The sequence below is a fragment of the Ylistrum balloti genome, unplaced genomic scaffold (assembly GCF_031769215.1).
Source record: "Ylistrum balloti isolate Yb309-2 unplaced genomic scaffold, AGI_CSIRO_Ybal_v1 Utg371516, whole genome shotgun sequence".
Taxonomy (NCBI): Eukaryota; Metazoa; Mollusca; class Bivalvia; order Pectinida; family Pectinidae; genus Ylistrum; species Ylistrum balloti.
This window is the reverse complement of record NW_026782783.1, coordinates 137666-154245: the sequence shown is the minus strand read 5'-3', so window position 1 is coordinate 154245 and position 16580 is coordinate 137666.

The following is a 16580-nucleotide window of genomic DNA, read 5'->3' as shown; positions in this document are numbered from 1 at the left end:
ATTATTGTACAGACATATAAATAATGTATAGTACATGTTATTATTGTACAGACATATAAATAATGTATAGTACAGGTTATTATTGTACAGACATATATATACAAATAATGTATAGTACAGCTTATTATTGTACAGACATATAAATAATGTATAGTACAGGTTATTATTGTACAGACATATAAATAATGTATAGTACAGGTTATTATTGTATTGACATATAAATAATGTATGTTACAGGTTATTATTGTACGACATATAAATAATGTATGTTACAGGTTATTATTGTACAGACATATAAATAATGTATAGTACAGGTTATTATTGTACAGACATATAAATAATGTATAGTACAGGTTATTATTGTACTGACATATAGATAATGTATAGTACAGGTTATTATTGTACAGACATATATATACAAATAATGTATAGTACAGGTTATTATTGTACAGACATATAAATAATGTATAGTACAGGTTATTATTGTATTGACATATAAATAATGTATAGTACAGGTTATTATTGTACAGACATATAAATAATGTATAGTACAGGTTATTATTGTACAGACATATAAATAATGTATAGTACAGGTTATTATTGTACAGACGTATAAATAATGTATAGTACAGGTTATTATTATACAGACATATAAATAATGTATAGTACAGGTTATTATTATACAGACATATAAATAATGTATAGTACAGGTTATTATTGTACAGACATATAAATAATGTATGTTACAGGTTATTATTGTACAGACATATAAATAATGTATAGTACAGGTTATTATTGTACAGACATATAAATAATGTATAGTACAGGTTATTATTATACAGACATATAAATAATGTATAGTACAGGTTATTATTGTACTGACATATAAATAATGTATAGTACAGGTTATTATTGTACAGACATATAAATAATGTATGTTACAGGTTATTATTGTACAGACATATAAATAATGTATGTTACAGGTTATTATTGTACAGACATATAAATAATGTATAGAACAGGTTATTATTGTACAGACATATAAATAATGTATGTTACAGGTTATTATTGTACAGACATATAAATAATGTATGTTACAGGTTATTATTGTACAGACATATAAATAATGTATAGTACAGGTTATTATTGTACAGACATATAAATAATGCATGTTACAGGTTATTATTGTACAGACGTATAAATAATGTATGTTACAGGTTATTATTGTACAGACATATTAATAATGTATGTTACAGGTTATTATTGTACAGACATATAAATAATGTATAGTACAGGTTATTATTATACAGACATATAAATAATGTATAGTACAGGTTATTATTGTACAGACATATAAATAATGTATGTTACAGGTTATTATTGTACAGACATATAAATAATGTATGTTACAGGTTATTATTGTACAGACATATAAATAATGTATGTTACAGGTTATTATTGTACAGACATATAAATAATGTATGTTACAGGTTATTATTGTACAGACATATAAATAATGTATGTTACAGGTTACTATATAAATAATGTATAGTACAGGTTATTATAGTACAGACGTATATATATAAATAATATATGTTACAGGTTATTATTGTACAGACATATAAATAATGTATAGAACAGGTTATTATTGTACAGACATATAAATAATGTATGTTACAGGTTATTATTGTACAGACATATAAATAATGTATGTTACAGGTTATTATTGTACAGACATATAAATAATGTATGTTACAGGTTATTATTGTACAGACATATAAATAATGTATAGTACAGGTTATTATTGTACAGACATATAAATAATGCATGTTACAGGTTATTATTGTACAGACATATAAATAATGTATGTTACAGGTTATTATTGTACAGACATATAAATAATGTATGTTACAGGTTATTATTGTACAGACATATAAATAATGTATAGTACAGGTTATTATTGTACTGACATATATATACAAATAATGTATAGTATAGGTTATTATTGTACTGACATATAAATAATGTATAGTACAGGTTATTATTGTACTGACATATAAATAATGTATGTTACAGGTTATTATTGTACAGACATATAAATAATGTATAGTACAGGTTATTATTGTACTGACATATATATACAAATAATGTATAGTATAGGTTATTATTGTACTGACATATAAATAATGTATAGTACAGGTTATTATTGTACTGACATATAAATAATGTATGTTACAGGTTATTATCAGACATATAAATAATGTATAGTACAGGTTATTATTGTACTGACATATAAATAATGTATAGTACAGGTAATTATTGTACAGACTCATATAAATAATGTATAGTACAGGTTATTATTGTACAGACATATAAATAATGTATAGTACAGGTTATTATTGTACAGACGTATATAAATAATGTATAGTACAGGTTATTATTGTACAGACATATAAATAATGTATAGTACAGGTTATTATTGTACTGACATATATATACAAATAATGTATAGTACAGGTTATTATTGTACAGACTATATAAATAATGTATAGTACAGTTATTATTGTACAGACATATAAATAATGTATAGTACAGGTTATTATTGTACAGACATATAAATAATGTATAGTACAGTTATTATTGTACAGACGTATATATAATAATGTATAGTACAGGTTATTATTGTACAGACATATAAATAATGTATAGTACAGGTTATTATTGTACAGACATATATAATAATGTATAGTACAGGTTATTATTGTACAGACGTATATATATCTAAATAATGTATAGTACAGGTTATTATTGTACAGACATATATATTTAAATAATGTATAGTACAGGTTATTATTGTACAGACATATAAATAATGTATAGTACAGGTAATTATTGTACAGACATATAAATAATGTATGTTACAGGTTATTATTGTATAGACATATAAATAATGTATGTTACAGGTTATTATTGTACAGACATATAAATAATGTATGTTACAGGTTATTATTGTACAGACATATAAATAATGTATGTTACAGGTTATTATTGTACAGACATATATAAATAATGTATAGTACAGGTTATTATTGTACAGACATATAAATAATGTATGTTACAGGTTATTATTGTACAGACATATAAATAATGTATAGAACAGGTTATTATTGTACAGACATATATAAATAATGTATAGTACAGGTTATTATTGTACAGACATATAAATAATGTATAGTACAGGTTATTATTGTACAGACATATAAATAATGTATGTTACAGGTTATTATTGTACAGACATATAAATAATGTATAGTACAGGTTATTATTGTACAGACATATAAATAATGTATAGTACAGGTTATTATTGTACAGACGTATATATACAAATAATGTATAGTACAGGTTATTATTGTACAGACATATATAAATAATGTATAGTACAGGTTATTATTGTACAGACATATATAAATAATGTATAGTACAGGTTATTATTGTACAGACGTATATAAATAATGTATAGTACAGGTTATTATTGTACAGACATATAAATAATGTATAGTACAGGTTATTATTGTACAGACGTATATATATCTAAATAATGTATAGTACAGGTTATTATTGTACAGACGTATATATATTTAAATAATGTATAGTACAGGTTATTATTGTACAGACATATATAATAATGTATAGTACAGGTAATTATTGTACAGACATATAAATAATGTATGTTACAGGTTATTATTGTATAGACATATAAATAATGTATGTTACAGGTTATTATTGTATAGACATATAAATAATGTATGTTACAGGTTATTATTGTACAGACATATAAATAATGTATGTTACAGGTTATTATTGTACAGACATATAAATAATGTATGTTACAGGTTATTATTGTACAGACATATAAATAATGTATAGTACAGGTTATTATTGTACTGACATATATATACAAATAATGTATAGTACAGGTTATTATTGTACTGACATATAGATAATGTATAGTACAGGTTATTATTGTACTGACATATATATACAAATAATGTATAGTACAGGTTATTATTGTACAGACTCATATAAATAATGTATAGTACAGGTTATTATTGTACAGACGTATATATATTTAAATAATGTATAGTACAGGTTATTATTGTACTGACATATATATACAAATAATGTATAGTACATGTTATTATTGTACAGACGTATATATATCTAAATAATGTATAGTACAGGTTATTATTGTACAGACGTATATATATTTAAATAATGTATAGTACAGGTTATTATTGTACAGACATATAAATAATGTATAGTACAGGTAATTATTGTACAGACATATAAATAATGTATAGTACAGGTTATTATTGTACAGACATATATATATTTAAATAATGTATAGTACAGGTTATTATTGTACAGACATATAAATAATGTATAGTACAGGTAATTATTGTACAGACATATAAATAATGTATAGTACAGTTTATTATTGTACAGACATACAAATAATGTATGTTACAGGTTATTATTGTACAGACATATAAATAATGTATGTTACAGGTTATTATTGTACAGACATATAAATAATGTATGTTACAGGTTATTATTGTACAGACGTATATAAATAATGTATAGTACAGGTTATTATTGTACAGACTTATAAATAATGTATAGTACAGGTTATTATTGTACAGACGTATATAAATAATGTATAGTACAGGTTATTATTGTACAGACATATAAATAATGTATGTTACAGGTTATTATTGTACAGACATATAAATAATGTATGTTACAGGTTATTATTGTACAGACATATAAATAATGTATGTTACAGGTTATTATTGTACAGACATATAAATAATGTATGTTACAGGTTATTATTGTACAGACATATAAATAATGTATGTTACAGGTTACTATATAAATAATGTATAGTACAGGTTATTATAGTACAGACGTATATATATAAATAATGTATGTTACAGGTTATTATTGTACAGACATATAAATAATGTATGTTACAGGTTATTATTGTACAGACATATAAATAATGTATAGAACAGGTTATTATTGTACAGACATATATATACAAATAATGTATAGTACAGTTAATTATTGTACAGACATATAAATAATGTATGTTACAGGTTATTATTGTACAGACATATAAATAATGTATAGTACAGGTTATTATTGTACAGACGTATATATATAAATAATGTATAGTACAGGTTATTATTGTACAGACATATATATACAAATAATGTATAGTACAGGTAATTATTGTACAGACATATAAATAATGTATGTTACAGGTTATTATTGTACAGACATATAAATAATGTATAGTACAGGTTATTATTGTACAGACATATAAATAATGTATAGTACATGTTATTATTGTACAGACGTGTATATACAAATAATGTATAGTACAGATTATTATAGTACAGACGTATATATATATAAATAATGTATGTTACAGGTTATTATTGTACAGACATATAAATAATGTATGTTACAGGTTATTATTGTACAGACATATAAATAATGTATGTTACAGGTTATTATTGTACAGACATATAAATAATGTATAGTACAGGTTATTATTGTACAGACATATATAAATAATGTATATAAATAATGTATAGGTTATTATTGTACAGACATATAAATAATGTATGTTACAGGTTATTATTGTACAGACATATAAATAATGTATAGAACAGGTTATTATTGTACAGACATATATAAATAATGTATAGTACAGGTTATTATATATAAATAATGTATAGTACAGGTTATTATTGTACAGACTATAAATAATGTATAGTACAGGTTATTATTGTACAGACATATAAATAATGTATGTTACAGGTTATTATTGTACAGACATATAAATAATGTATAGTACAGGTTATTATTGTACAGACATATAAATAATGTATAGTACAGGTTATTATTGTACAGACGTATATATACAAATAATGTATAGTACAGGTTATTATTGTACAGACATATATAAATAATGTATAGTACAGGTTATTATTGTACAGACATATAAATAATGTATAGTACAGGTTATTATTGTACAGACATATATATACAAATAATGTATAGTACAGGTTATTATTGTACAGACATATATAAATAATGTATAGTACAGGTTATTATTGTACAGACATATAAATAATGTATAGTACAGGTTATTATTGTACAGACGTATATAAATAATGTATAGTACAGGTTATTATTGTACAGACATATAAATAATGTATAGTACAGGTTATTATTGTACAGACGTATATATACAAATAATGTATGTTACAGGTTATTATTGTACAGACATATAAATAATGTATGTTACAGGTTATTATTGTACAGACATATAAATAATGTATAGTACAGGTTATTATTGTACAGACATATAAATAATGTATGTTACAGGTTATTATTATACAGACATATAAATAATGTATAGTACAGGTTATTATTGTACAGACATATAAATAATGTATGTTACAGGTTATTATTGTACTGACATATAAATAATGTATAGTACAGGTTATTATTGTACTGACATTTAAACTAGGCTTTTTTTGTTTTGTTTTGTTTTGTTTTTGTTTTTTTTTTTTTCAATATAGATATTAAACAGGTTGCCAGCATTTTAAAAGATCATAGATTCTTTTAAATGGCGTCCAACGTTAACGGTGAATGCTCAAGAAAACTGAAGACAAAAACTTCATTGGAATAACATTCTGCATCTATCTGTAGAAATTTTCAAAAGAAATAACAAAAATTAAAAAGAATTTACAAATAAATCTTGTGATCTTTTGACCCAACAGCGAACTTTTCTATTTAAAATATTTTGTATGAGCATGTAACGGACAAAAGATATATAATGAAAGTATCTACAAATAATACAATTGCACGAATTCTGTACAATCAACGATTTTCGAGATATGGCTATTTTTAAGTTTTTAACGTATGACGTCATGGCGACCACATTGGATTTTTGACGTACTGAAAAGGCATTGACACCTTCAGATACATACCTACAATATACTGAATGTTCTATAATCGAATATCTTAACAATAAAAAGAATTGGAGTCCATAAATTTCGGAATAATAAGAAGAATAAAAAACATGACAATAACAATTACAATAGGGATTTTCGCCACATGATGAAAAGCCCTTAGTAGACAGCGAAATGAAAAATGCACCACACAACACATTGCCCTTTACTATTCCTGTTTATAAAGTTATTGATAGATAATTTCATCCGTGATGTTTGGTAACAATTACATTCATCTTTTGAGAAAATATGAAAGTAAGCAAATGGAAAATACATAACATCTATAATATCTATGACCTTGGATGCCCTTGACCTATTGACTGTTTTCACACAGCAATCAGAAGATGAAAGTCATTTTATTGAGTTTATTTGTGATATTTAGATATTTCTGCATGAAAAATAGTTCCACCCATGACAGTTACCCTTATGTTTCAGAGGGACAGTAGAGCTTGTACATAAGTATTTCCTCGGAAGGATTTACTGACGTTTTGATGATGGAAGCTCGGGAAAATATCCATTGGAAAATGAGAAGACAGCGTCAATTCTTGATAAAATACCTCTGAAAGATGTGGATAATTAAATTTTATTCAATTTCTTATTATCATGAAAAGAGGTTTTTTTTCAAACTTTTGCAACATTTAAAGTAACGGTCGTTCTTCTATTGTAGAAAGGAAACTATTTCAATATAAAATTGGTCTAAATAGCTCATTGCATTCAGTAAATAATCTCATCTTATTTTGGAGGATTCAATTTCTTTGGTTCTCTTTTTTATTTTGTATTCAGAAGATAAAGATTTGCAACCTTTCACGAAGATAAATCTAGCAGCAACCATATTTCCTATGTTGTTATGCTACAAAGTGAACTTGACCGGTGGTTTTGAAAGTACTGGATTGCCTACACGCCGAAATAGAATACGTATTTTTTAATGACGATTACTGTTATTACAACTATATGATCAAGGATTTAAGGGCAGTTCGGAGTGATCTGTTCGAAGATATACTGTGATAAGTCTCATCTTGTAATACAATGCGGGCTAGACTTGATCACAAAACTATATAAACAAACACATGTATCGTCTATTTTCGTCACCCTCTTAACATTGAGGGTGCATAAATGCGCATTGACATGTTATAAGAGCGAGGAGATAAAAAAATACATTCCTGGTCGGGGCACTCGACAGGAATGCGTATTTTCCTTGTTCTTTCCCACATATCAGACAGACAGACTCATCGACAAATCACAATAATTGTCGAGTTTGAATTCTATTCATAGCATAAATAACTAACCATACTGTCTCCAACTGATATATATTTTTCATCAGGCCACAGACAGACCAGACAGACAATCTCATCGAAAAATCTAGATAATTGTCGAGTTTTGATTCTATTCATAACATTTATAACTAACCTTACTGCCTTCAACTCATATAAATTTTCATCAGGCCACAGTTTTACAAATGATCAAACAGTTGACACTCAGCTAACACATTCGTTAAACTGATACAATGTATTTTTCTCGGTAAAGTGTATGATTATGCTTCCAATCGAACAATGTACTGCTTTATTGCAAAGTATGGACCTTGCCACCTGTAAATTATAACGTATAACATTGGCTTAACATTTATGGTATTTATTTTAAACTTATTGTAATACTGATCAATACCACATTTACACATATTCTTTTGATACCAGATATTATAGAATCATTGTACAGACATATATCTATATTATAGAATCATTGTTGTAACAGACATATACCTATATTATAGAATCATTGTACAGACAATATTATATTATAGAATCATTGTACAGACCATATGCACTATATTATAGAATTGTAAACTTGTACAGACATATATCTATATTATAGAATCATTGTAACAGAATAAACCTATATTATAGAATCATTGTACAGACATATATCTATTTATAGAATCATTGTACAGACATATATTTGTACATATTATATTATCATTGTACAGACATATATATTATAGAATCATTGTACAGACATATATTATAGAATCATTGTACAGATATTATATTATAGAATCATTGTACAGACATATATCTATATTATAGAATCATTGTACAGACGTATATTATAGAATCATTGTACAGACATATATCTATATTATAGAATCATTGTACAGACGTATATTATAGAATCATTGTACAGACATATATTATAGAATCATTGTACAGACATATATCATAGAATCATTGTACAGACATATATTATATTATAGAATCATTGTACAGACATATATTATAGAATCATTGTAGACATATATTATTATAGAATCATTGTACAGACCTATATTATAGAATCATTGTACAGACATATATCTATATTATAGAATCATTGTACAGACATATATCTATATTATAGAATCATTGTACAGACATATACCTATATTATAGAATCATTGTACAGACATATACCTATATTATTATAGAATCATTGTACAGACATATACCTATATTATAGAATCATTGTACAGACATATACATATATTATAGAATCATTGTACAGACATATATTATAGAATCATTGTACAGACATATATCTATATTATAGAATCATTGTACAGACATATACCTATATTATAGAATCATTGTACAGACATATACCTATATTATAGAATCATTGTACAGACATATATCTATATTATAGAATCATTGTACAGACATATATTATATTATAGAATCATTGTACAGACATATATATTATAGATCATTGTACAGACATATATTATATTATAGAATCATACATATATATATTATAGAATCATTGTACAGACATATATTCATATATATATAGAATCATTGTACAGACATATATATATTAGAATCATTGTACAGACATATATTATATCATTATATATAATCATTGTACAGACATATATCTATATTATAGAATCATTGTACAGACATATATCCTATATTATCATTGTACAGACATCATATTATAGACATATATCAGACATATATTATAGAATCATTGTACAGACATATACCTATATTATAGAATCATTGTACAGACATATATTATAGAATCATTGTACAGACCTATATTATAGGATCATTGTACAGACCTATATTATAGGATCATTGTACATACATATACCTATATTATAGAATCATTGTACAGACATATATTATATTATAGAATCATTGTACAGACATATATCTATATCATTGTACAGACATATATTATAGAATCATTGTACAGACATATATATATTATAGATCATTGTACAGACATATATCATATTACAGAATCATATGTACAGACATATATCTATATTATAGAATCATTGTACAGACATATATTATATTATAGAATCATTGTACAGACATATATCTATATTATAGAATCATTGTACAGACATATATTATATTATAGAATCATTGTACAGACATATATTATATTATAGAATCATTGTACAGACATATATATATAGAATCATTGTACAGACATATATATATTATATTATAGAATCATTGTTGATATATTATAGAATCATTGTACAGACATATATCTATATTATAGAATCATTGTACATACCTATATTATAGAATCATTGTACAGACCTATATTATATTATAGAATCATTGTACAGACATATATCTATATTATAGAATCATTGTACAGACATATATATTATAGAATCATTGTACAGACATATATATATATAGAATCATTGTACAGACATATATATATTATAGAATCATTGTACAGACATATATTATAGAATCATTGTACAGACATACATATATTATTATAGAATCATTGTACAGACATATATATATTATAGAATCATTGTACAGACATATATCTATATTATAGAATCATTGTACAGACATATATTATATTATAGAATCATTGTACAGACATATATCTATATTATAGAATCATTGTACAGATATATATTATAGAATCATATATACCTATATTATAGAATCATATATATTATAGAATCATTGTACAGACATATATCTATATTATAGAATCATTGTACAGACATATATATATTAGAATCATTGTACAGACATGTACAGACATATATCTATATTATAGAATCATTGTACAGACATATATCTATATTATAGAATCATTGTACAGACATATATTATAGAATCATTGTACAGACATATATATATTATAGAATCTATATATATATTATAATCATTGTACAGACATATATATCATTGTACAGACATATATCTATATTATATATATATTATAGAATCATTGTACAGACATATATAGAATCATATATATATTATAGAATCATTGTACAGACATATATTATATTATAGAATCATTGTACAGACATATTATATCATATATTATATTATAGAATCATTGTACAGACCTATATTATAGAATCATTGTACAGACATATATCTATATTATAGAATCATTGTTGAGACATATACCTATATTATAGAATCATTGTACAGACCTATATTATATTATAGAATCATTGTACAGACATATATATATTATAGAATCATTGTACAGACATATTATAGAATATTGTACAGACATATATCTATATTATAGAATCATTGTACAGACATATATTATTGTAGAATCATTGTACAGACATATATCTATATTATAGAATCATTGTACAGACATATACCTATATTATAGAATCATTGTACATTGACATATATCTATATTATAGAATCATTGTACAGACATATATTATTATAGAATCATTGTACAGACATATATTATATTATAGAATCATATATATAGACATTGTACAGACATATATATTATATCATTGTACAGAATATATTGTACAGACATATATTATATTATAGAATCATTGTACAGACATATATCTATATTATAGAATCATTGTACAGACATATATATATTATAGAATCATTGTACATACATATATTATATTAATCATTGTACAGACATATATTATATTATAGAATCATTGTACAGACATATATATATATTGTACAGACATATATTATAGAATCATTGTACATATATTATATTATAGAATCATTGTACAGACATATATTATTGTAGACATAATCATATATTATAGAATCATTGTACAGACATATATATATTATAGAATCATTGTACAGACATATATCTATATTATAGAATCATTGTACAGACATATATTATATTATAGAATCATTGTACAGACATATATCTATATTATAGAATCATTGTACAGACATATATATATTATAGAATCATTGTACAGACATATATTATTATAGAATCATTGTACAGACATATATTATATATATCATTGTACAGACATATATTATAGTATCATTGTACAGACATATACCTATATTATAGAATCATTGTACAGACCTATAGTATAGAATCATTTTACAGACATATATCTATATTATAGAATCATTGTACAGACATATTATAGAATCATTGTACAGACATATATCTATATTATAGAATCATATATATAGAATCATTGACATATATTATATTAGAATCATTGTACAGACATATATCTATATTATAGAATCATTGTACAGACATATATATATAGAATTATAGAATCATTGTACAGACATATATATATTATAGAATCATCATATGTATTATAGAATCATTGTACAGACATATACCTATATTATAGAATCATTGTACAGACATATATCTATATTATAGAATCATTGTACAGACATATATATATTATAGAATCATTGTACAGACATATATATATTATAGAATCATTGTACAGACATATATCTATATTATAGAATCATTGTACAGACATATATATATTATAGAATCATTGTACAGACATATACTATATTATAGAATCATTGTACAGACATATATTATATATTATAGAATCATTGTACAGACATATATCTATCATTGTACAGACATATCATTGTACAGACATATATATATTATAGAATCATTGTACAGACATATATATATAGAATCATTGTACAGACATATATTATAGAATCATTGTACAGACATATATATATTATAGAATCATATATTTATAGAATCATTGTACAGACATATATATATTAGAATCATTGTACAGACATATATTTATATTGTAGAATCATTGTACAGACATATACCTATATTATAGAATCATTGTACAGACATATATTATAGAATCATTGTACAGACAATTGTACAGACTCGGGGAGGTTGTCAGGGGAGGTTATCGCGGGAGGTCACCGTGGGAGAATATCAGGGGGGTTATCGGGGGAGGTTATCGCAAAGGTTATCGGGGAGGTTATCGGGGGAGGTTATCGGAGGACGTTATCAGAGGAGGTTGTTGGGGGAGATTATCAGGGAGGTTATCGGGGGAGGTGATCGGAGGAGGTTGTCGGGGGATGTTGTAGGGGAGGTTATCGGGGGATGTTGTCGGGGAAGGTTATCGTAGGAGGTTGTCAGGGGAGGTTATTGTGGGAGGTCACCGTGGGAGAATATCAGGGAGGTTATCGGGGGAGGTTGTCGGGGAGGCTATCGGAGGAGGTTGTCGGGGGAGGCTATCGGAGGAGGTTGTCGGGGGAGATTATCAGGGAGGCTATCGGAGGAAGTTGTCGGGGGAAGCTATCGGAGGAGGTTGTCGGGGGAGGTTGTCAGGGGAGGTTATCGTGGGAGGTCACCGTGGGAGAATATCAGGGGAGGTTATCGGAGGAGGTTGTCGTGGGAGATTATCAGGGAGGTTATCGGTGGAGGTTGTCAGGGGAGGCTATCGGAGGAGGATTACGGGGGAGATTATCAGGGAGGTTATCGGAAGAGGTTATCGGAGGACGTTATCGGAGGAGGTTGTTGGGGGAGATTATCAGGGATGTTATCGGGGGAGGTGATCGGAGGAGGTTGTAGTTGAAGTTGTCGGGGAGGTTATTGGGGGAGGTTGTCGGGGAAGGTTATCGGAGGAGGTTGTTGGGGGAGATTATCAGGGAGGTTATCGGGGGAGGTTATCGGAGGAGGTTGTCGGGGGAGGTTGTCAGGGGAGGTTATCGGAGGAGGTTGTCGGGGAGGTTATCGGAGGAGGTTGTCGGGGGAGATTATCAGAAGACGTTATCGGGGACGTTATCGGAGGACGTTATCGGAGGAGGTTGTCGGGGAGGTTATCGGGGGAGGTTATCGCGAAGGTTATCGGGGCAGGTTGTCGGGGGAGGTTATCGGAGGACGTTATCTGAGGAGGTTGTCGGGGGAGGTTATCGCGGAGGTTATCGGGGGAGGTTGTCGGGGGAGGTTATCGGGGGAGATTATCAGGGAGGTTATCGCGAAGGTTATCGGATGACATTATCGGGGGACGTTATCGGAGGACGTTGTCGGGGGACGTTATCGGAGGAGGTTATCGGGGGAGGTTATCGGAGGGCGTTATCTGAGGAGGTTGTCGGGGGAGGTTATCGCGGAGGTTATCGGGGGAGGTTGTCGGGGGAGGTTATCGGGGAGATTATCAGGGAGGTTATCGCGAAGGTTATCGGATGACATTATCGGGGGACGTTATCGGAGGACGTTGTTGGGGGACGTTATCGGAGGACGTTATCGGGGGAGGTTATCGGAGGGCGTTATCGGAGGAGTTGTCGGGGAAGGTTATCGCGAAGGTTATCAGATGACGTTATCGGATGACGTTATCGGAGGACGTTATCGGAGGAGGTTGTCGGGGGACGTTATCGGAGGAGGTTGTCGGGGGACGTTATCGGAGGAGGTTATCGGGGGACGTTATCGGAGGACGTTATCGGAGGAGGTTGTCGGGAAAGGTTATCGGAGGACGTTATCGGAGGAGGTTGTCGGGGAAGGTTATCGGAGGACGTTATCGGAGGAGGTTGTCGGGGGACGTTATCGGAGGACGTTATCTGAGGAGGTTATCGGGGGAGGTTATCGGAGGACATCGGAGGAGTTGTCGGGGGACGTTATCGGAGGAGGTTGTCGGGGGACGTTATCGGAGGAGGTTGTCGGGGGACGTTATCAGAGGACGTTATCGGAGGAGGTTGTCGGGGGACGTTATCGGAGGAGGTTGTCGGGGAAGGTTATCGGAGGACGTTATCGGAGGACGTTATCGGAGGAGGTTGTCGGGGGACGTTATCGGAGGAGGTTGTCGTGGGAGGTTATCGGAGGAGGTTGTCGTGGGAGGTTATCGGAGGACGTTATCTGAGGAGGTTATCGGGGGAGGTTATCGGAGGACATCGGAGGAGTTGTCGGGGGAGGTTATCGCGAAGGTTATCGGGGAGGTTATCGGGATAATTATAATTGAGCTCATAACACAACTGGCTAATTATTCAATTTCATTGAGTTCAATGGTAGTCATCCCCGATAACCTGAACAAAATAGAAAGTTAATTCTTAATTCTCTAAATGTAGTTATCAGACATGAGAAGTTAAGTAACTCTTTTCAAGTTTATCCTAACTCAGTTACGCCGCACTCATACAACACCACTTCAGAGCTTCACTTAGTAGGAACGCTACTTGCTTATAAGTGAAGGCTGAGCCTCGCCAAATTGCAAACGATAGGCATCTCTTTGAAGTTGGAAGAGGTTTTGATACTACTCTACGAAGACTAGCACCGGGTACAATAAGACTATATAAAATTTATCCACATACATTTGTCAGATTATCAATCTGTGTGTTGCTATGGTTTGCACATTGACTAACAAGTTTTATATTTTCATTCAGTGATCCAATGGTCCAATATTGCTACTGGATCCTAATAAACAAATGTTCGTTGGATGCGTATTACTGGGGTAGATATATCATCAATGAAGTAATAACGACAGTACGGACAAATGAATTGTCAAATTTTTGAAGCAATCCGCCTCCTTATCAAGAAACAAATATTACAAAAATTACACAAATAAAAAGTTATAAACTAAATCGAGAGCGGTGGTGTAAATTTAGGTGTTTCGATAATCCGTTCGGACGATGGACGCCGAAGGCCCTTTTTAACGGACAAAAAACATCCTCAGTTGTCGGAAATCGGACAGTTATTACTTCATTGATAATATTTATATATATGTTAACGCTAAGTCAGTTACCTTCTGGTAAAGTAGTAAAATAGATTTTTTTTTTCATTTCAAGCAGTAATTTGAGTCAATAAAAGTAAGAAGTCACAATTTCAAAATTAAAACTTGGTTTACCAAATCACCACTACAACCAGAATCAAACACACCGAACGTCATATCACGGAAACTTACCTTTACTTAAATCTTCATCAACCTTTAATCAACTGCAACAGGAAAACAATGAATGTGTGTAAAACGATTGTTTTGTAAGTGTATTTCTACACTCCTTAGAGAATATATATCACATAACTACTCTGTTATCAATAAAATAACACTCACTAGATTTTTTGTTATTGTCACTCGTATAAAATAAACTTATGGAGCAGCGGTTGGCTGAAAGTTCGAATAACTACTCTGTTATCAATAAAATAACACTCACTAGATTTTTTGTTATTGTCACTTATGGAGCAGCGGTTATATCAATCAATAAA